The 24434-nt window shown below is 33.2% G+C and overlaps 1 non-coding gene across 1 annotated transcript; it reads left to right on the top strand.

Annotated features, from left to right (window-relative positions):
- Positions 1–20476: 20476 nt before the first annotated feature.
- Positions 20477–20609, top strand: LOC111758781 (small nucleolar RNA SNORA31). The gene has a single exon (XR_002792938.1). It is a non-coding gene; the product is annotated as a small nucleolar RNA SNORA31 (small nucleolar RNA).
- The last annotated feature ends 3825 nt before the right edge of the window (positions 20610–24434 follow it).

Raw genomic sequence — 24434 nt, 5'->3', positions numbered from 1 at the left:
TGCATTCAAATAGAAGCATAAACCATGCAATTACTTTGTATTAGGATTATATTGCATAAAATAATAAATTCTGTTTTAAAAGTCTTCAATAAAGATAATAAAATAGCCTGTAATTGATTGAAATTTTTTCCTATATATGGTATATTTGAATTAATTGGTATGTATTATATAATAACAAAATGTTTTTAAAAATTCCGTTAGATATATGTTAGCTCATGATATGGCTTGAACTCATGGAAATTACATTTTAGTTTAACCCACTAAGAATTATGTATGATTAGATTAGATGTCTAACTGGCATCTTCACATTGAGTTAACTCTGACTTCTGCTATTAGTTTACCTGCTCTAGTCGGTTTCTCCTCTCCCTAACAGCACTCCCCCCTTCCTCCACATCACCTGCAGAGACACCCTCCCTGCTCTTACAGCCCAGGCTCTAACAATCTTTTTGTGTTACCATGGATCTAGTCTGTTCCTGGTAAAAAGTCAATCCTAAATTTTTGGATTGAATTTTTTTTGAAGGAAAATTGACAAAAAGAAGAGGAAAAGAAAGAGGAAATGGAGGATTTCTTCATATATCTGAATACTCAATCTCTGCTCACTCCATGAATTACAGATGCTTTATCCCAGACAAAAATCTACTGAATTTGTTTATTGTATGTCCTTCCCTGCTCCCAGGAAATATGCATTCTAATGTAGTCAACTATACATCTTTTCACTTATGGGCTGAAATTTTTGTAACAGAGCTAAAGAAATATTTTCTTTAACTTTGCTCTGTTACAAAAATTTCAGCCCATAAGTGAAAAGATGTAAAATTATCAAGAGAAGGTGTTAAAATTTATAAAATATTATTAATTGCATGCAAATTATTTTGAAACTTAGATGCAGTATATAATTTTATAAAAACGTATTTTAATAAACTTGTCCCCACTAAATATAGAAAGTGTGAACAGATTTGTTACCTTAAAGTAATTGAAGAAGTAATCAGAAATCTTTCCTGTAAAAATAGCATTTACTTAATGCACAAGGGAATTCTATTATGTCACTGAAGATCATACAATCCCAATGCTTCTGATATTGTGCATGAACAGTGGAAAATAGTAAAATTAATTCTTCTAAGGATTTAAGAATGCCATTAATACAAAAATACGATTGGTGCAAGAGTCATGCCGTAATAACAATAATAACAAATATAAGAGAATCACTTAATAATGTTGTCAATCTCTAATATTCAGAAATATGTAACCATAATAGGATGATATTTTTAAAGTTCTCCAAAACTCCAAACACCCTAAATGTCATTGGTGATTTAGAAATCTCTGGGCTTTAGAATAAAATTCTCTAAAAATAGTAAGTATGTTGGTTAGTATCCAGATTATTTCATCTGTTTCAAGAATTTTTAAAGTGGTTAATAACATTTCAGACGTTCTTATGAGGACAAAATGAGAGCATGAGTCTAAAAGTACTTTATACATTTTTCATCATTCATTCGTTCATTTATTCATTTTCTCAGTCAAATACTTACTGAAGAACTATTAATAACTTTAGGTGCTGGGAATATAGAAGTGAAAAATACAAACACAAACCCCTACCTTTATGGAGCTGATATTCTAATGTGGTTATGAAATCACAATATGTGAAACATATGAGTAAAATATAGACTGTTTAATGGCAATATTTCTTGTATAGTAAACAAAGTAGAGAGCAGTTAATTACAAGGAATGATGAAGGAAGCAGTATAAAATTTTGAAAAAGGCACCACACAAAGTTCCTGCTGAGATAGTGACATATTAGTAGGGACCTGAAAAATATGAAGAAATGAGCCGTGTGGATATCTATGGAGGATTATTCCAAGCAGAGGGTTTGGCAGTTGCAACAGCCCTGTCCTTGCAATGTGCCTGTGTTTTCAAGGAGCCCCAAGACCAGTGTGCCCAGAAGAAAGTGAGTCAGAGAAGAATGTGAAAACCAAGACAGGAATTTGGCAAGGGCAGATGGAGTGGGACTTGTAAGCAGTTGTAAATCCACTTGCTTTTCACTGAGTGAGAAAGGGAAGCCCCCTGGAAGATTTTGAGCAAAGGAGTGCACATAAACTTCATTAGGTTTTAACAGGATAAGCCCTTCTACAATATTGAGAAAAAATTCACAGAGCCAGGACAAAATCTGGGGAAACCGTTCAAAGGTTTTTTTCCTCTGTCTTCCACCATAGAACAGCAGTGAAGAAATAAGGAGCTTTTGCAAGGTAGAGTCTCATCTTGGATGATGAATTATGTATGAGGCGAGAGAGAAAGAATGATGCTCGTGTGTTTTGGCTTATATACATGAAAAGCTAGTGTTAGCATGAATTATTTAATCATTGCATTTGGGCTATTAGTTAATTTGTTTTATATACTAGACTGAATAATTAATAAGCATGACATGCATGTTTTTAAGGAGAGATCCAGAAATAAGTTTGATCAGTTTTGAATTACCCATAAGAAATTCATATGGAAATGTTAAATAAGCAGTTGCATTTACAATTTGGGCTTCAATGGAGAGTACAAGATGTTTTGGAGGAGAGATATCACATAAAATCATTGGAAATTTTCAGGGAATAACTATAATTTTTTTCATTAAAAATGCTATTGAAGTATATCATTCATACATGAAATACATAATAAATGTGTAGTAAAAGTTGTGAATTTATGAAGCAAGCATACACAACATCATACAGGGCTCCCATACATTGCTGCACCACCACCAACACCTTGCAAGGTTGTGAAATATGTGTTACAAATTATGAAAGAGCACCGTCAACATATGTCTTCTAACTATAGTCCTATGAATGCTCTGAATGGATGTGTGATAGCTGGATGAGAGGAAAATACAATGAAAGTACTCACTAAAAGACAGTAGCATTAATTCAAATTAGACTTGAGAATTTCTTCTAGAATTATCTCTAGTGACACTAAGAAGATGGAGTGGAATATACAAATTTGAGAAGAATCACTAAGAACGAGAGTGTAAGAGAGTCCAAATACTATACTGAACGTCACACAACTGTGAGATCAGTTAAATATTTTAAATATTTAAACGTGAGTATGAATAAATACAAGATAAAAGAAAACAATGTTGAAATGGAGATAGTCCTGTTGATTACAATAAGTAGTAGACATTAGTCCAATGTTTTTTGCTTTAACAACGTGAGGTGACAAGTTTGAAAAGGATTATCTATTATTGAGGTAGTATTATTCTCAGGTAATAGTAGGCAGAAAAAACTAATTTTAATCAATCATTTTTATCACAGACCTGTGAAATCCATTCAACATGCTCATTTCAAATAAAATGTTCTTTATTACTAAATCAATTGCTTCTTTTATACAATATAATTTAAATCATGCAGGAGTGAAAAAAGAGGATATCGAATACAAATTCACACAAGTTCAAATTTTTTTCTTACATGAACTCAAAAACTAGAATTTCTTGCTCCATGCTTAAATTACCTACCCAGTAAGTGCTTGCTGCACACCTAGCTTCCTGCTGTTATGATTTCCCAGTAATCAACAGCTATGCAGCTTTGTATGGCGCTGTGCTTTAAAGAATCCTTAAACTTTTTTCCAGTCTAGAGATAACCACCTCAGTTTGTTGTACAACCATGTTTCGGTTCCTCAAGTATTGTCTTGGGGATTGGAAAGGGGAACAACACACATAGCATTATATGTGTTAGAGGTGAAAATAGGACTAGAGGCAGGGATGGAACTGTTGCTACTAAAGTAAGCAATAAGCACAGTCTATCAAATGTTTTGCCTTTCTTCCCTCCAGTGCCCATCAAGTTTCAGTCCAGGTTTATGTGCAAATGTTGTGAGTAGTCAACAGTGCTTCTTTTAACAAAAGGGAACTTTGGTGAAGAAGTGAGGCTTACCATTTTGAGGAATAATGTGGGTTCTTTACATTTTTCCATTAGCTCCGAAATTATACTTAGGTCTGCTGGTAAAGAGAACAATCTGTAGGGGCAAACATCTGAATTGTTTAATAAAATGAATGTTGAAAGAATAACCCATCAATCAACAACAACAAAAACACAGAAAATACATAAACTAGCTTTCCACAGTCATTCCTATATTTACATGATAAGAAATAAAATTGACGTTGTTCATGCACACAACTTCTTTGTATTTCTATCTTAAATGGTTGTAGTTTATCTAGTAACTTGTGTTTATCTTCATGTCATACTATTATAAAAATAGATGCTAAACATTTACTTACACATTCTTGGTTAAATATACCTCCAAAAAGTTTCTGAAGTAATTGGTACTAATTTGATACAAACCAAGAATGCTGAGATATTTGACTTTTCACCTACACAGCATGGATTCTAAAAAGGCAAAATAAAGAGATATTTTAGAATCTCAGGCAGAAAATGACTATTAATTACACATAAAATATAAAATGTATTTAAAGTTTTCAAAAAATATACCACACCTAAGTGCAAATTTCAGATGACTTTAGAGGCAAGAACTTTTATAGATATTTAACAGTGTATAGGTGAACATTATATTTAAACCATTCCAGTGCATAAAAAGAGAAATTCCAATGTATCTTAAAAGTAGTCATAATGGAATTTATTAAAATAAGTACAACATAAATCTCTAGATTAGTCCTACATCATATTGGCTTCAAATTCTTAAATAAAATATTAGCATATTCATATGTCTTTTGAGTCTTATACTAATCAGGATTCTCTAGGGAAACAGAGTGAACAAGAGATATCTGTCAATAGTGTGAGATTTTATAGGAGTCTCTCATGTTACCATGGGGATGCACAAGTCCAGGTTCCATAGGCAGGCTACAAAACAAGGGTTCTGATGAGAGTCCAATGAAGTTACTTAATGAGTTTCCAGGAGATGTTGGCTGTTCCAAGATGAGCTGGGAAATTCTCTCTGAATGCTGAAATCACTGCCCTCCCCTTTTTAAAAAATATTTTTATGTTTTTAAAATAATACTTAGATTACATAAAATTTTACGTAAAAATATATAAAGGATTCCCATATGCCCCACTCCCCACACCTTCCACTTTTCTCCACATTAATAACTTCTTTCATTAGTGTGGTACATTCATTGCAATTGGTGCTCAACTGGTTGGATAAAATATCACTCATTGCTGATAGCAATCCCCTTGGTTGATTTAGATATAATCAACCATCTATGCAGTAAACTCACTGATGACTAAAGCCCATAAATGTCCTTGTATTATAATTAGCTCAGTGCTTGCTTGACCAATCAACTGGGCACAATAACCTGGCCCAGTTGACACACTAGCTTAACTATCACAGCTCTCATTTTCATCTCAAATATGAAAAAAAGAACAAAAGGATTTAATTTAAAATCTCCACGCTATCCACTAGAAAAAACTGATTAAAGGAAAAAAGTCCATGTATCATATCAACAGATTTTTTTTTCAAAAACAGTAGTCATTTTTCCTTTCTCTCCCTTTTATGCACACCAATATATAAATAAAATAATTACTGTACTTGGAGATAATAAATTTGGGAAATTTAGGGGGCAAAGCAAAACTTTTCTTACTATCTTTCTTTATCTGAAAAATATGCTGGTTTAAGCTCCTGAGGAAATGAAACTATTTTCTTTCTTATACTTCTTTCCTTTTTTTTTTTTTAAGTGAAGAGCTCATAATATTCTATTTAGAATACTTCAGAGATTAAGTCTATCTTGTTTAATCTATATCTCCAACCCAAGTGTGTAGTAGATGTGCATAAGTGCATAAGAAAAGAATATATGTCTATGTTACATTGCTTACACTGATGAAACTTTTTTACAGATTTGTCTTAAAGGCAGAAGCCTAATTCCTTTCTCACAAAGACTACAGGAACTCAGATCACCTTTCTTGTAAATTCCTTTTCCTTGCTTTAAATTTTGAACTCACTCTTCTGAATTGTTTCCATTTTTTTAGGTTTCAAAAGTATTAATTTACACAAATTTAGTTTGTCTTTACAACGGTTAAGGATAGAGGTGCTATCTGCAAATAGCCCTGCATGCCTTTCCCAATTTCTAGCCAGTTACACCTGTAACCCCAGTCTTTTGCTACCGTTTTTAATACCTTGCACAGCTTGTGCCACATAATTCCAAATTTCTCTTCTTCCTCCTTGTGCTAGCAACATACAGTGAAAAAGGAAATTTTCTTTTACAATAGAGAAAAGATATTTCTGAAAGGCGACATGAGAGTTTACTGAGTAATTTATTCCTAACCAGAGCAAGAAACTGTATTATGTGTTGGTAGACACGTTAGCGAAATCAACCCATCTGTTCAGATATACTCAAAATAATTTGGCATACTTATTGGCAAAGATCCCAGAAAACATATAGTTTATTTTCTGTCCTGGAATGTACTTAACAAAATAAACAAATTAAAATAAAATACACTTCAAATAAAGGAACTTCCATATTATTTATTAAAGGGAAATTTAGCCCTATTCATAGTGTCAGAATTAAATTGTTTATGTTGTGTGATCTGCAGCATGCTTAAAAGCCTATCAATTATCTAAATACACACCCTGTAGTACAGAACTGACGCCCTCACATTTTGAAAAATGATTGTCTGCTGAATACTCTTGCATAATGTTTGTCTTCTATTGATTAAATTAAACAATGAAAAGGTATTAATATGATAAAAAATGTTTTGCCCTGCTAGGAATTGAATTGATTTAAAAAATATATTGAAGTTCTAACCACCAGCACCTCATAATATAACCATGTTTGGAAAAAAAATTCTTAAATACTCCACAGAAAGTCTGAGAAGTTAAGCTCCTAGGTTCCAGAGATTAGAATGGTGTACGGGGCACACCACAGAAAGAAAATATAGGAAAAAAAATCTTTTAAGGCATCATGTTTGGATAGAAACTTTAAAAGAGCAAACTAGGAAAAAAGGTGAATAGGAAATAGGCAAATCCTTGCAGTAACTAGAAAGCAATGTGAAATCATTTTCACCTTGAAAATGCAATTAGATGATACAGGATTCCTAGTGCCCTGTCTGCTGATAAGATGCAAATCTGGACTCTGCTTGTTTGAAGATACGCTTTAGCTCTCACATTATTTCTCCATTTTAAAAAATCTAGGTTGTTCAGCATTCAGTCAAAACTAACCAGGAAAATCAATGAAAAGAAGATATATCTCAAAAGCAAAAGCAAAAACTAAAACAAAACAGTGGGAAATATACAATAGACAGGGGATCCATATAATGGAAGTATTAGACATAGATTGTTCAAGAATTCAGAAGACTAGATTGAGAATTTTGACAGGGAGTTTTTAAAAAAGAGCCAAATGGAATTTCTAGCATAAAATAAAATTTTTAAAAAAGAAATTTAGGAGACAATAGATGCCTTAGATGAGTTTAACAGCTTACTATATGCAGGTAAAATGAGAAAGTTTATAAACTGGAAGAAAAATAAGAAGAAAAAACCCTAAATGAAAATCACTGAGATGCAAATTAAGGAAAAAGAGGAAAGGAAGTAAGAATAAGACTGAGAAGGTATACACATATTTAACTCCCAGAAAGAAAAAAGAGAGTTAGGACGGCATTTGCAAAATATTTATTAATTCTTGCAAAGAAGCTCAGTTAATCCTAAACAGGTTAAATCCAAATGCCTGAGCATATCAGAAAAAAACAGTTGAAAAATGACAAGAGTAAGTTTTAAAAACAGCAGGAAAAAGAAAGTTATATTTATCTTGAAGATAAAAACATAGTTAGAGCTGACTGACAAAAAAATATATGAAAAAGCAAAAGACAATGAGATTATGTCTTCAAGATTTTGGGGGAAAAAATGGCAATCTAGAGTTCTATAACCAGAAGAAATACATTTCAAGAATGGAAGTGAAATAAAATAATTTTCAGACAACAAATAGCTGAAGAAAAAAATGTCACCATTAGATTCATGAAAATAAACTCTAAAGAATTTTATTCGGCCAAAAATTAAACACCCAGCTTTGTAGTTTAGAGAATTAAGGGCAATTAAAGAGCACCATAATAATGCATAAAGATATTTAAATATATAATATATAAATTAACATACAAGAAAAATATAAATTGTGAAGGAAATTAAAAGTTTTTAATGTTCAATGATTTATCTGGGAAGAATTGAAGGACTAAGTTATATTAGCAGTTAATGGAAGTATAAATTTGTGACTTCCAGGATAACCAATGAATGAGTAGTAAAGTTGTATATAAATAACAAGTTATTAACGTTAATAGGTGAAATGAGGAAAATTTTCAAATGTTGCAAAATAAGGTGCAATGAAAGGAAAATAAAAATAGAACAAAAATGAAGCAAATAAGATGACACATTAAATCCATAACTACGTTATAAGATTGAGATTATGCTTTATATAAAAATTAATTCTCAGAAAAGTTAAAAAATAAACTGAAAAATGCATATGATGAGGGACTTTTCTAAAAAATTAGGATACAAAAATTTTGAAAGTAAAATGATGGAAATATATATATACCATACATTTTTTCCCCCAAAGTAAAACTGCTAGAGCTGTTTCAATAACATACAAAAAATTCTAAGGGAAAAATATTTATGATAAATTTTCATATCCCTGAGAATATATAATTCTAAATTTACACACACTTAATAGTATAATCTCAGAATATATAAAGCAAAAATTAATTGTAGTAAAAAAAAGAAAAAGGGCAAACCATCATCATTAGGGAGGAATTTTTTAAAAATGCATTTCATTCATTAACTGATAGGACAAGCTGACAAAATCAGAAGGATTAGAAGGTTTGATGAGTACAATAAACAAATTTGATTCCGAGCATTTATTGAAAAGTTCTTTCTTTCCACAAAACTCTATCCCCAGCTTTATGAAAAGTCAAATGTATCCATATATATAATAATTCCAAGTTGATTATTGATTTCAACATTAAAGACAAATAAATAACACTCCTAAAATTAATATAGAATGTTTTCATGATATTAAGTAAAATAAAAAAGTCTTTTCATCAGAAATACAAAAACTGCTAATTCGGGAGAGAAAAACCTGATAAATTTTACTATATTAAATTTAATAATTCTTGTTTATCAAAATATATCAATAAACTTATGAAAAAGCAAGCCACAGTATGAGAGAGATTATTCTTATCTCATACAACTATCACGGGAGTAAAGTTGTAAAAAACAAAGAAACCTGACAAATCAAGAAGATAAACTTTTCAACATATTTTTTAAAACAATGCAAGTGACTTGAATGGATGTTTTACAAATAATGTACCCAAATGAAAAATAACTACATATAAAACTTCTCAAATTCATTTATTAAGCAGGACAATGTAAATTAAAATCAAAACAATCTATCACTACACACCACCAAAATTGTTAAAGTAAAATTATAATTTCAAATGTTGAACAGATATTTAATTAAAAGTATTCTAATGTACTAATGGAGGAAATATACATTTCTGCAACCACTCTGGAAATAAGGTTGGCACTATCTACTAATCATTTGACAATATATGTTGAATTTAAATGGATACATTACCCATGACACAGCAGTTGAACTCCTAGGTATATACCCAAATAAAATGCATGCATATTGGCACCAGAAAAACAAAAATAATGTTACATCATCATTCATATTATCCACAAAAATACAAGGCAAAAAATACAAAATATCTCATTAGTAGAATGAATAAATAAACTATGGTATATCCATTCAATGAATAAAATATTTAAATGAAAATAATATTAGTAGAAGATTTCCTAGCTTAGGTGTAGATCATAGAACTTCATTTTGAGAATACTCATGGAGCAACAAGCAGGGCAAATAATAGCACTTAGTCCCATTCTTTAGAAGTTTCTGAAAACAGGTTACCTTCAAATCCAAAAATCAGGTTGTGCAAGGACTTCTCACATGATTTTTGATGTTTTTAACCAATAAGCAGTGATTGCAAAGTTCATAGGAAAAAATATATATTTAATCCAAAATAACAACATGCAATATTCAGTCAAGTTATTAAATGAGTTTGAAAATAAAATTATGTCATTTCCAGACATGAAGGAATCAAATTCATCATCCAGAGAAATATAACTGTTAAAATGGAGAAGGCAGAAATGCATGGAATTTTAAAATTTCACTCTCAAAATTGAAAGAAATGAAGAAAGAAAAATTCTGAGTATGATGGATATGCAGCAGGTCTTGCAATAACAGACTGCAGATTAGAATTCTCTGGTGTTGGAATCTAAGAAAGTGCTCAAAAAATAAAATACAACAGATTTCAATTACATTTATAAACTGAAAAAGGAAGACAGCATTTGTGAAAATATAGGAAGAAAGCATTTTTTTCTTTTTCAAAAATATAAAAGAAATTTGAAACGCCATAACAAAGCAGATAACCTATGAATTGTATAATAAAGTCAAGGCACTATTTTGAAACAAACTGAAATAGAGCAAAACAAAATTGCTTGCATACTAAGAACATTATTCTTTGAGTGGCACAAAATTTATGAAGTTGGACTTGTAAAAGCAATCCTCAAGTTCAAAAATGTATTATTTACCATTCAATATCCTATGATCTTTATCCTTAGTGAATTATTCGATACTCAGTACAACCCTATAAAGTAGGTAGTATTATATTTCCTATTTTACAGATAAAGATACTAACACACAGAGGGTAATTTGTCCAAGGTTATATACTTTGGTGTGTACTGGTTCTTTATGAGATTGTAATACTGACAGGTTAGCATTATAACTTGAGCTTTTAATAACTGTTATTACATCTTCTGCAAAGATGTAACATCATTCTAAAACAATTTTGATTTTAAATTAAACAATGTTAAATTAAAACAATTGAGATGAACAATTCAGCTTAATGTTAATCTTAATATATAAAGCATATTAACCGTAATTTGGGGCTTTCAATTTTTTTCTCTTATTTTTCTTGACTCTCTTTTTCGTTCTCATCCAAATCACTCACCTGACCTCAAGTTATATTAGTAATGTAGTAACCTGATCATAGTCCTGTGTGTAACCACACATATTTCTCCATAGTTCTGTAAGGGCATGCATTTCACTATGTGAATACAAGTTAGTACCTTGCTAGTTATGTTTCTACTCTCTCAAAAAACTGCCTGGATTTTGGCAAATTCTTTCAATCTGAAGACACAAACTATTTATATTTATTTATGTCAATTTTATTATATTAATTTGTTTCTTTAAAATTAATCTATTTGTATCATGTCATATGTTTTACCATCTCTTTATAATATTCTCCTGCACTTTAAGATCTTTTTCTGAATTCATCCTCCAGGCCACTAATTTAGGTCTCAAAAGAACTGTCTTCAAACAATTAGGAAACTTTTTTTATTGTTATTCAGAAATCAGAATGTTTTCTTGTTTAATGTATGTGTATGCGTGTATGGGTAGTTTGTATACATGTACATGTAGCATTTGACTTTCCGCAACTCGTGTAATTACATTTTTGTGTTCAAATTGTCAGTCTCCTCTAGCATCTTTACTGTGATGGTCATGCATCCTATTAGGTCTGAGTCATATTCATCCTTCTGGCTCCCTCAACTATCAGGCTAGTCTCTTAGAGTCATCACAAGAACACTCTCTGAGAATGGATCCAGACAGTTTGCTTAGCCAGAAGAGAAATCTAACCCAAGTTCTCCCAGTCAGACTCCCATAGGGAGTCCATTCTGACTTGGACACAGTCACCTGTATTTTTCAACATGTTTCCAAATTGAGAAAAACAGATGGAAGAGTATTTTCAATGGAGAGGAAGAGAACTGTTTTCATTTCCTAGGCTGCTTAAAAGCAGATACCACAAAATGGGTTGGCTTAAAGCAATGGGAATTTATTAGTTTACAGTTTGAGGCTGAGAAAATTTCCAAGTCAAGTCATCATCAGTGTGATGCTTTCTTCCCGAAGACCAGCTACCAGAGATCACTGGGTCCTCTGTCACGTGACAAAGGACATGGTGACATTTGCTGGACTTCTGAGTTTTATTAATTTCACATTCTTGCTCCCATCTTTCTCTTTCTCTCTATGTATTCATTCCCTTTATAAAGAATTTCACTGAGAAGATTATGACCCATCCTGAATGAGGTGGGTCACACATAAACTCATCAAAAGGGCCTACTTATAATGGATCTGCATCCACAGAAATGGATTAACTTGCATTTCTGGACTACACATAGCTTCAAATCACTACAAGAACTCTTGTGGATGTGCTCTAGAGTGCTGCTCAGATACCCCATCAGGGCCTAGGCTTCGAGATCATTGGCTTCTGAGGATTTTTAGATGAATTGATTTCCAGAACTTTCTCACAGCCTAAGGAATATTCCAATTAATTTCATGCCCCATCCATACTCTCGTGAGCATGCAATAACCAGTTCAGGGAAGCAGATTTGGCCCAATGGATAGGGCATCTGCCTACCACATGGGAGGTCCAAGGTTCATGCCCAGGGCCTCAGGATCCATGTGATGAGCTGGCCCATGCATCTGCACTCAAGGAATGCCGTGGCACACGGGGGTGTCTTCCATATAAGTGAGCCCTACGCACAAGGAGTGCACCCCATAAAAAGAGCTGCCCAGTGCAAAAAAAGTGCAGCCTGCCTAGCAATGGCACCGCACACACGGAGAGCTGATGCAGCAAGATGACACGTCAAAAAGAGACACAGATTCTGGGTGCCGCTGACAAGAATACCAACGAGCACAGAAGAACACACAACAAATGGACACAAAGAGCAGACAACAGGGAGGGGAAGGGGAGAGAAATAAAAATAAATAAATCTTTAAAAAATAAGATAACCAGTACAATTGGAGCTACAAAGGTCTAGCCTTCCTCCCATAATGCAGGCACCACTGAGGACTCATCCCAGTTCCAGAGTTCCTCATAGGACCTGTTAGGGTTTTGTTTTCATTGTAAATTCACAGATATTCAGCCACTCCCTCTGCCTAATTGTATTACCTTCACTACTTCACAGAGACTCCAAGGGCATTCTCTCACAGATACCCTGCCCTAAAACTTTACTTCATAATCTACTCTGTAGGGGATGTAAGGAGTTGGGTACAGGTCTTCAACTTGCTTGAAACTCCTGCTTCTCTACTATAACGTTTGCATCAACTTTTATAAGCAAATTATAGGCAAAGCAGAGAAAGGTTCATTATGATGAGCAAAAGTGTAGAGCATAGATGTTGGGACATAGAATGCTGGGAAAGTTGTAGAAGTGTTACCGGATTTTGTCTAGGTTCTAGACTATGCTGCAGAAATGAATTTTAAGAGCACCTTGGTTGAATTAGGCCAGTAATTTATTCAGGCAGGGAGGGACAAGAAATGGGAGAAGATAACAGATCAGGGGTCCCAGGTAGAGAGGAAGGGGTTTAAAAGTGGTAAAGCAGGCTGATTTACAAACTACAATTTCTCCTGATAGATTATAAATGCCCAGGTTTACCTGTGTACTGATCCAAATGGGGGGCAAGGCAGCCAGAGTCAGGGTCCAGAGGCGAGAGAAAGCAACAGTGCTCTTTTCAGGCCTCGTGCCTGGCTTTTTGAACTATTATTCCATCCCTTTGCTAATGGCAGGAGAGGAGTTCCAGCTGCTTGCTATTTTGATTGATTACCCCATACATCAGTTCCCTGAGAGGGCCCAATGATAAAGTCCTCGGGGAATATCTGGAGCTTCTCCTGGCTTCCAGAGGAAGTTTTTGTTGTGGATGGCAGGATCTTGTATTGGGGCTCTTCCAACAGTCACCTTGGGGTTATTGATGTCACGTGAACTTTCTGCCAGGTTCTAGATCCATCTATTGATTCCCTATCTTACTAGTCTGCTTCCGAAGGAAGAAAGGAGGGTTAATTTTCTTATCTTATATGATGGAGATAAAAGAGATATTATCTATAATTAATTGCAATAGGACAGATTTGAATATGGATTAGATATTAGATATGATATATCATTCATTTCCTTAAATGTAAAAATACTATTACAGTTTGCAAAAAATGTCTCTGTTTTAAGAAAAACATACATAAATATATAAAGGTGAAATATAATGATATATAAAAGTTAAAATAATACAGTAAAAATAAATAAATACATAGTTTAACATGTATTATATTTGATAAAGCTGCATGATAGATAAGTAGCTGGGTGGATATTATGCTCTGGTTTTTTAATTTTTAATTTTGAAATGTTTCTTAATAACACTGAAAAACACAAAGGTATTTAAATAGGAAGCCAATTTCCAGAATATTATTTGAAATTACAAAAGTTAGTAAAACTGTCATGTATTTACTTGAAAATAGAATGAATGAGGTGATGTGAGGAGAATAATTTTCATCTACCATCACAAGCAGTAAAATAAAACATTGGTTAAATTTAAATTTCAAGAAATGCTAGTATAATTCTTTAGGAGGGTAAAGAAAAATAGCCCAAAATATAAACATTTAAGAGTCTTTGTTTCTAAAGAGGCAAAGTGGAACTGTGATTCCTAAAGGGATATATGAGATAATATTGCTTTTTGTAAGCTTTCTGTACCATTGAATTTTACTCTCCAAATTATTACTTCTGTAATAGAAATAATGAAATAGAATTGAATAAAGTAATCAGTGTTGACTCTCAGGAGTCAAATACTTTGCATTTCTTTTTATTCTGACCATTTTCATGAAATGGTATGGAAAATTCCTCTCTTGTGATGATTTGTTTTGAACTTTATTGTTGGTAACAATATTTGCTCCAAGGACCTCAATTCTCCAAAACTCATAGGAAGAGTAATAATTCACAAGTCAGGTACAGCCTTCCATAGAATATGGTCCAGCATTATTGTCTCCCTTTGTTTCTTATATCAAAAATTTTCCTTATGGTTCAATAAACAATTAGCATAGTATCAGAAAATCATCTCAATCTCAAAAACAGAAGACGTTGTTTTAACTAGAATTTTCTTTTTCACATTGCACCTCAAATTTACCCAGGAGTTTGAAGTACTCTGATTTATTTTATGACTTTTCCACATCAAACACAATTTGTTTCGGTAACCCTGCTCTTCTGATCCTGATCTTATTACATGTATAAATGACAGATCTACCAGAGGATTTTTGCATGTGTGATTATAGTTCCAAACCTTTTCAGGCTTTGTTCAGTTTCTCCTGGTATAAGACACAGCAATTCTGGATTTTTGCTGTAGCAGTACTATTTTTCATGTTCCTCATATGGAAATTGGATATATGAGAGTTACTAGTGGTTAAAATGTCTCCCAGAATTTATACACCAGTTGTTGCCACTAAAGATACTAGTCAAATATTAGTTCTGGTAAGCTCTTTTGGTTTATTAAGACCTAGGAATGACAAGGTGTCCCAATATGTGATAGAGTTGATTAAAAAGTCAGGTGGGAAACAATGAATCCTAAATATCATTTGTCTTCTAAAGGATTTTGTTTGTATTAAATAAATACTATAACTCATGGTGATATTAAAAATAACACCAAAAGTTATAAAGATGTAAAATTTCATTGGAGGTAACAGTTTAAATCATATGCACACTATGAGAAAACTGATGAAATCATATGCATACTATGAGAAAACCTAACAAAATTCAATGATATTTTTACATAGTGAAATTTCCTATCAATAAAGGTGAAGGAAAGCTATCTGGATGAGAGTGCTATGTATAACTGAACAAGTTTATATTTTTATAATAAAATATTTTTGAGTGATGAATTGACTGCAGTATGGCAGTGGAAAGGAACTAAATGTGGAATCAGAAAAATTTAGTCTGATTTCTAGTTATTAGCTGCATGACCTTAGGCATACAAATCCTCCCTGAAATTCAATTATCTTATCTGTAAAATGGGAGTGAGTATAGTAAAAGCTGCCCTTCAGGGTCCTGCTACTATTCCAGGAGATAAAGTATGTAAAAAGTCTTTCTAAATTTGCTAAAAATATTAGCTAACTTAATTCAATTCAATTAGCTAGAGGTCATATTCTAATGTACCCGACTTCTACATTCTTTTTACTGCACATTTAGACTTAGGAAAATGGACTCATTATTCATGAAGTTATTATTAATATTAAAAATTCTTTGCAATTCAAAGGAGACAAATGTTAATCACACAAATTAAAGATGCCACAAATTAGAATGAGCAGTCCTTTCCTTCTGGGACAAATATGCATGACATATGAGAATTTAGTGTTAGGTAGATGATTGTAATAATAATGATAAATAATGAAATTCAAGTATTCAAGTATCATCATTTTATCAGAGTGTGTGTATATTTACGAATATAGGAAATGAGCATTTTAATATAATATTGTTTACTATTTTCAATTTACAAACTTGAAAATACTATTATTAGACATAGAGTATATTTTCTGAAATACATCAGTTATAATATAAACCCTAGCCACATCCCTTAATGTATGTATTTAAGAGGAAGAATATACCATCTTTTTCCTACCATAAAATCAAATTATATACATAAAGTCTCTTATGAAATATCCTTGTTAGTAAATATATTGATTTAAGAATACCTTCTAATTTGCATTACTCCATATATTTTATTTATACAGATTAGCACACATATGCCATTTTCTATAGAAAGTACTTACAGGCGCATTTTTCCATACGCACTAGAAGATAAAAGGCCACTTTCTAAAAGCTTTTTTCCCACTGATAATGTGTTTAAAACAACACATTTGCCTACAATAACATAAATTTATTAACATTGTTTACAGTCTTCTTTAACGTCACCCAATTATTAAGCTTCCTTTATAAAGATTTATGTAATGGTTTGCTTAATACAGTCTAATTCACTTCAAAAGATATGTGAATATGCTTCTCCTCTCTGCAAAGACAATAAAGGTATACTTACTACAGATTAATTTACAAGTTTCAAATCTTTAATTTTTCACATTTTTGAAAAGATTAATAAAAAGAATATATATAAGAAAATATTAGCAAATGATAACAAGAGTGCTATTTTCATGATCTGTACATTTTATAAATGTTAACTTTTATCAAATTGGAGGATAAAAGGAGGCAAAATCTACCAGCAACACTTATTAAAAGAACAATTCAATTTATTTTAAAATGGAGAATTAGGGAAAAAATAAGAATGCATTAATTAGCATTACCTGAAAACCTCTCTGTAATGGAGAGGAGAGTACCATCATTTTAAACACATTTATTCTTTTGTTCTTTAAAAGGAGCTTTAGATTACATAAATGTTACATCAAAAATATAGGGGATTTCCATATACCCTACAACCTCCCCCTCCCATACTCCCCCCAAATTAACACTTTTCCTTAGTGTGACACTTTTGTTACAATTGATGAATACATATTGAAGCATTGCTACTAAGCACAGTCTATAGTTCACACTATGTGTTACACTTTGCACCACACAAATTTATAGATTTTGACAAAATGTACAATGGGTGGTGTAGAAGTTTGATATGGTTATGAATTCCAAAAACAGATATTGAATTATGTTTGTAATCTGGTCTGTACCTGGGCATGATTAAGTTATGATTAAGCCTTTGATTGAGCTACATCATTAGGGCATTGGGCCTAAAAGGCATGGCAAAGGACAGAGTTGAGGGCTTTTGATGTTGGAGCTTTGATGTTGGAATTTGATGCTGAAGCCTTAAGCTAGAGCCCTGGGAAGTAAGCTCACAAAGGAAAGAAAAGCCAGCCCCAGGAAGAGAGGAACACTGAACCCAGAGAGAAGCAAGACCCTAGAAGGGAGGAACCCAGGAAGCCTGAACCGTGACAGACGTTGGCAGCCATCTTGTTCCAATGCAAGGAAATAGACTTTGGTGAGGGAAGGAATTTATGCTTTATGGCCTGGTATCTGTAAGCTCCTACCCCAAATAAATACCCTTTATAAAAACCAACCAATTTCTGGTATTTTGCATCAGCACCCCTTTGGCTGACTAATACAGATGGTATCCATCATTGTAATATGGTGCAGAATGATTCCAATGTCTCGAAAATGCCCCATGTTTTACCTATTCTTCCTTCTCCCTCCCCTCAGAATCTCTGGTGACCCCATTGTTTTTATACCAATATTAGTTCTAGTTCTGCCATTACTATAATAATAATGTCTACCTTAGTTTATAGTTGCATTCCTCCCTTCTATTTGTTCGTTCCTCTGTCTCGAGGATTTGGATATGGTGATGCCTAACTCTGCTTCCTACTGCAAGTGAGCTGAAATCCCATGCAGCAAATGGATGGAACTGTCTTGCTTGCAGTTGAAGATACTCTCTGTTCCTTGGGTTGGGTTTTGTCCATCCTCATTCTTTTGTTAGTTGTCCTGGGTAAGTCATATTCTTAAATTAGGTGAAACAAATGTATGAACAATATGAAATGATTCCTTAATTAAAAACAACATATTTTAATAATGACAAATATTTACAATAAAACTGGAAAAAGTGTGCGTTAATTCTTTAAACATCATTTTACTATGGGATAAATAATGATATTAAGTGCATTTTGCATAACCAATAATTTACATAAAAATATATATGGGGAAGTTAAAAGTTATTTTCTTCTGAAAATGATCTTAAATGAGTCAAATAACTGCAAAAATATTCTAATAGTCCTGGTCATGAGCATCAACCCTGGAGCCATGCCGTCTGCGTTTATCTCCTAACTCAGCCATTAACCATATAAACTGGTCAAGTCTCCTTACCTCTATGGCCCATTTTTCTCAGGTAAAATGGAGATCATAAGTTCTGTAAGAAGTAGAGTTATAGGTTTTAGTCCAGTGCAAATAGTAAGTGCTGTATTAGTTTAGCTACAGCTATTGGCAATACTTCATTAGAAATTAAATTATCAGCCATGCATATAGATATTGCTTAAATTTCCATAGAGAAGGAAACAAAAAGTATAAATGAGTGAATTATTAATCAGATACATTGAAGAAAGAAACCATGAGGTGTTTCCTTTAGGAGAAATAAATAAGATACTTCAGAAAGAAAAATAAAATAAAAGAGAGAGAGAGAGAGAGAACTGCATCTTTCTCTAGTCTCTTTACCAGGAAAAAAAAAGTTTTACAAGTAGCTTTCTGGATAAGGTACTCTATCATCATTGCCCAGGACAAAGGAATAGCTCTAAAGGCCTAGGTGTGGTGGTGGAGGTGGTTGTCATGGTAGTGGTGGCTAGGACTGGTTTAAACTCCTATACCTTTAGCACTGGCCAATGGCCAGCTCCTGGAGGGTGAACCCTGAGCCATTGCAGTATTTTTCTTGTTAAGAAAGTTTTGGTATGTCATGCCTTGTGCCATGAGGTACCAGTTTGATCAGATAGTTTAGGCAAGGAACGTGATTTTTGGCGAATGCTTTGGGGAGCCTGCACAAAGGTGTTGCATACCTACATGAGACTCCACCCCAACAGCAAACCTTAGGTGACCTTCCCTGGTTGAAAAACATTGCATACTTTATAACACATCATTACTGGGACATTTAAGTATGTCTGTATGACTACAGTGAGAAAGAACACCTGAAAGCATGTTCCTTTTTTCTACTGGATTTGCTCCATGTGCCTGTTCCTTTTGCTGATTTTAATCTGCATCTTTTCACTGTAAGATACCGTAACCATGAGTAAAACAGGTTTTCTGAGTCCTTCTAAAGAATCGTAGAGCCCGAGATTGCTATCAGGGTTCCTTATCCTATTCCACATCAGTATTCCATCTAATTATTTTGCCTGAATTATTTATTTTGTTTGGCTTGCAAAGTAATGATTTTCAAATTATTTTACACCTTTCATATTTATTAGCTGAGTTTCTTCTGGAAAAAAAAGGATTTCATTTTCTTTTTATCCATTAGTATTATTTAGCTACCCTGAAACTAAAGTTCTTACAGCAGGTTAGTGTAACTTGTTAATTCTCTCACATTAGCAACCAAGTTTCAATGTAAGTAACAGGTGAAATTTTTCAAAGGAAGGAGTTACCTACAATAGTGATGGGTTGGGTTGTTTTGTTTTGATTCTATTGTTTGTTTTGTTAATTTTTTTACTCTTTTTTGAGTGCCAGTATAAAAACTCTTGAAAATTTAATATATTTCATATATTTCTTATAATTATCACCATTTCTTAAGATACAACTTATCTATTTTAGGACAATATGATCCTTTCTTTTTTTCATTGCCTCTGTTTCCTTTTGAATTAAAAATTTTAGTCTTTAATAGCATCCTTGTTTTCTGGGACAAGATGATTTTCCTGCCAATCTTCCATGATTCCTGCTGCAGATTGGAATCCTCCATCACTCCAAGGTGCTGCTCTTTTTAGTGGTGAAAAGAGTTAGATAGAAATCACAATCTGAATGCCAGATGATTACTATTTTTTCATGGTCTTCTCAGGGGTCAGAGAGAGTAAAAATATACTTGAGAAAACACAAAATGGAATTCCTAGGCTATTTCCAATTTACAACCACAGACTTTTTATTAGTCTATTTGACTTTCTTTCTTGATTTATGTAATTATACAAAACATTTTATGCATCTCTGACAGACCTGGAGCAGTTAATGACTGCTGCTAAGGTTTCCCACTACAGATGCAAGAAAAAGAAGGTCCTGTGCTTTCTGTGTGTCTGGTTGTGGCAACCAAGATTGATTAGGGAAATACAGGAAATTCTAAAAACATGGGGAAGGGGAAATAATCCTTGAAACCCGAAATAAACGTATAAACAGCAAACAACCTTTTTACTCCAAAAAAAAAAAAAATTTGTTTCCAATTCATAACACAGATATTGCTACTCAAGAGAACTGGATGAGTTTTAAGAATTTGAAGTGCACTTGGCTCAGCAAATAAGGCATCTGCCTACCACACAGAAGGTCCGCGGTTCAAACCCCGGGCCTCCTTGACCCGTGTCAAGGAGCTAGCCCATGCGCAGTGCTGATGCATGCAAGGAGTGCCCTGCCACACAGGGGTGTCCCCCACGTAGGGGAGCTCCATGTGCAAGGAGTGTATTCTGTAAGGAGAGCCGCCCAGTGCTAATGAAAGTGCAGCCTGCCGAAGAATGGCACCGCACACACGGAGAGCTGATGCAACAAAATGATGCAACAAAAAGACAAACTGATTCCCGGTGCCACTGATAGAAGTGGTCACAGAAGAACACACAGTGAATGAGCACAGAGAGCAAATAACTGGGTGGGAAGGGGAGAGAAATAAATTTTAAAAAAGGACTCTTTGCAGTTCAATTTTCTTTCACTTATATTTTCTAAATTTGAACAGAAAAATATACTATCTGGACAGAAGAATATAATATGCTCTAAACATTTTCATATACAGTAGGTTTATTAGTTTCAATTTGTAGGAAAATTATTGCTTTTTTATTCCATATATATATATATATTAAATATTATATATTAAATATATAAATAAATATATATATATATATTAAAACTTGCCAATTCCATGAAAGTTATTTAGGTAAAAGCTTGCTTCCATTCCTGTTATTTCATCCTGACTCTCCCTCCCCAAAGAGATCTTTAGACAATTGTATACATTATTCTTTACTGTTTTAGTTTGCAAAAGTTGCTGGGCACAATATACCAGAACTGGGTTGACTTTTATAATGGAACTTATTAGGGTAAATTTTATACTTGCAAGGCTATGAAAATGTCCAAGTCATGGAATCATCAGAGATGTTGTCTTAGCAAAAAGGTCTGATGCTGGATCCTGGACTCCTTCCAAGTGGCAAGACAAAATGGCAGGTCTGCCAGTCTCTTTCTACCTTCTCCAGGCTAACTTTCAGCTTCAAGCTCCTCCATGGGCCTAGCCTCTTGGGAACTTCAAAGTTTCAGCTTCTCGGCTGATTCTAATCTCAGGCCTCTCTCTCAGCCTCTTGAATTCTCTGTCTTTTTGTAGCTGCAGGTTGTCCTGTTGTCTTTTCTCACATTACTAAACAAAATGGCAGAGCTATCTTTAGGTGTGCTACTTCTTTCAATTCTCTACCTATGTAAGACTCCAGCAAGAAAGCAGTCACCCAGTCTGGGTCACTCCTCACAGACTCACTGGTATAGTTCAATCAAAGCCCCTAAAACAATATAATAAAAGTAATCTAATCAAAGATGGTTTAACTGAATCTAATGCAATCAGTGTATCCCACACCTATAGGGATGGATTAGTTCTAAGAACATGATGTTTTCTGGGATTCATAAAAATCTCATATGATCACATATACTGCCATTTTCACTATCAATGGATAAGAGAGACTATATCATATTCATTCTTTATTCTGATTGCAGAGTAATGTATTGTTTTGCACTGATAGGCAGAGGTTGTTTTCTGTCATTTGCTATCAGCAAGCATTCCACAATGTAAATAAGTCATTTCATTTTTTTATCTGTGCATCTTGGTGATAAATTCCTAAGAGGATCAATGAGCTAATTCATTGTTCAATTTTGCTGATGTTGCCAAAAATACCTCCATTTGCTTATTTTCACCACCAATATATGAGAATATCCTTTCTCCTATGCTTCTTTAACAAAATGTTTTGTCATGCTTTGGTAATTTTGCTGATCTAATACACGAGAAATGTTAATTTGTCATTTTCTTTTTATTAGTGAGGGTGAGCAACTTTTCATATGTTTAAGGACACAATTTTTTTATTTTTCTTGTTTATATAATTTGTCCATTACTATAAGGTTGCAGATTATTATTATAGGTAGAAATAGAAACTGCTTGAAATATGAATTGGAAATATTATTTCCCAGTTAGTTGTTTGCTTATGGTGTTTTCTCCTCTCTAGCATTCTGCCTTTACAAATATCACCTCAATTTCTTTCTAGTTCATGTAGAGTTTCACTTTTACAGGTATTTCTCTAATCAACTTTGAATTTATCTTGGTGTGGAAAAGAGGAATGGATCCAATTTATCTTTTATCAAATAGGTACAACAATGTCACAATACAAATTAGAAATTTTCTTCAAAGACACATCTAAAAAATGAAGATTTACTTCTGTAATATAACAATGTGTTTTCCAATTTTGTTTCTTTAAAGAAGAGTGAAAACAATTAAATATAGGCATTAAAGATACAATTTCATTGCAGAAAATTAGATATTATCATTTTTTAAAATTTTAAAGTTTCTCCAAAATCTAGAGAATGGTTTTTAGTGAGTCACTTATACCAAATCTTATAAATAACTTTTTTTTTCATGGAAATAACATTTTATTGTATTTTCTTCTTATGTGTCATCATTTTACATGATTTCTATTGAAATTTGATGATTTCAACAATAGTTAATATTGGTATAAAGAGTTTTGGAAAAAAACAACTGGTTCCAGTAAGCAAAAACTCAACTAGTGGGATCAGTATTAGGGCATGTTTATTTTAGAAAGCGTCACAGGGGGAGAACAGTTTTTCAGCATAAGGCAGCACATTTTATAGGGACAATAGAGGGTATCTTTTAAACATTTAAAAAAAGGTTAAAATAGCTTCCTTTTTACATAGATTCTGGGAATCACAAAAGTTGTAATTTTGCTTTAAAAAGAATAAAATTTTAGGATTTCCAATAATAAAAGGAAGCAATATTTGCTGTAGAAGTATTCAAGCATTTTCCTTTGATGTAGAAAGAAAGAGAGATAAATAAATAATGAAGGCACAAGAAGGTCATTATCCAGAAGTATATACACTTTTAGCATTTTATTTGAAATACTTTCAAAATTAAAGGATATTTACAAAATGAAATCAAACCCCATACAGAGAATTCCAGCAGAATTCTAATCCCCAGATACCCAGATCCACCAAAGTTAACATTTTGCCATATTTGCTATATCATTCTCTCTCGTTCTCTCTCTCTTAGTTCATTATCTGAATATTTGAGTGTAAATTGTACATATCATGGTCTTTTGAACACATTATCATCATGTGCATTTCCCAAGAACTGGGATATTCACGTATCTAACCAATTATGTGCAATCACACAGTTCAAGAAATTTAACATTGAAATAAAGCTAAGTCTATATTCCAATTTTTTCATATATTCCAAATATGTTTTTTTCAACCTTTCTCCTCTTTCTTAGATTCTATTCAGGATCATGCATTGCATTTGTATTAGTTAGTCAAAGGGGTGCTGATGAATAATACCAGAAATTGGTTGGTTTTTACAAAGGGTATTTATCTGGGGTAGGAACTTACAGTTACCAGGCCTTAAATCATAAATTACATCCCTCACCAAAGTCTATTTTATGTGTTGGAGCGAGATGGCTGCCGACATCTGCGAGTGTTCAGGCTTCCTGTGTTCCTATGTTCCTGGGGCTTGCTTTACTCTGGCTTTAAAGTTCCTTCCTTTCTGGGGCGGGCTTCTCTTTCCTCTACATGCTGACCTCCCAGGACTCCAGTTTAAGTGTTCGGCATCAAACTCCAAAATCAAAACTCCCACATTAAAAGCCCTCAACCCTGTTCTTCGCTATGCTTTTATCTGTGAGTGAGTCCCCACCCACAGAGGA

Source organism: Dasypus novemcinctus, chromosome 1 (genome assembly GCF_030445035.2).
Source record: "Dasypus novemcinctus isolate mDasNov1 chromosome 1, mDasNov1.1.hap2, whole genome shotgun sequence".
In the NCBI taxonomy this organism is placed as follows: Eukaryota; Metazoa; Chordata; class Mammalia; order Cingulata; family Dasypodidae; genus Dasypus; species Dasypus novemcinctus.
The sequence above is the reverse complement of the archived record's forward strand: the minus strand, read 5'-3'. Positions and strand labels throughout refer to the sequence as shown.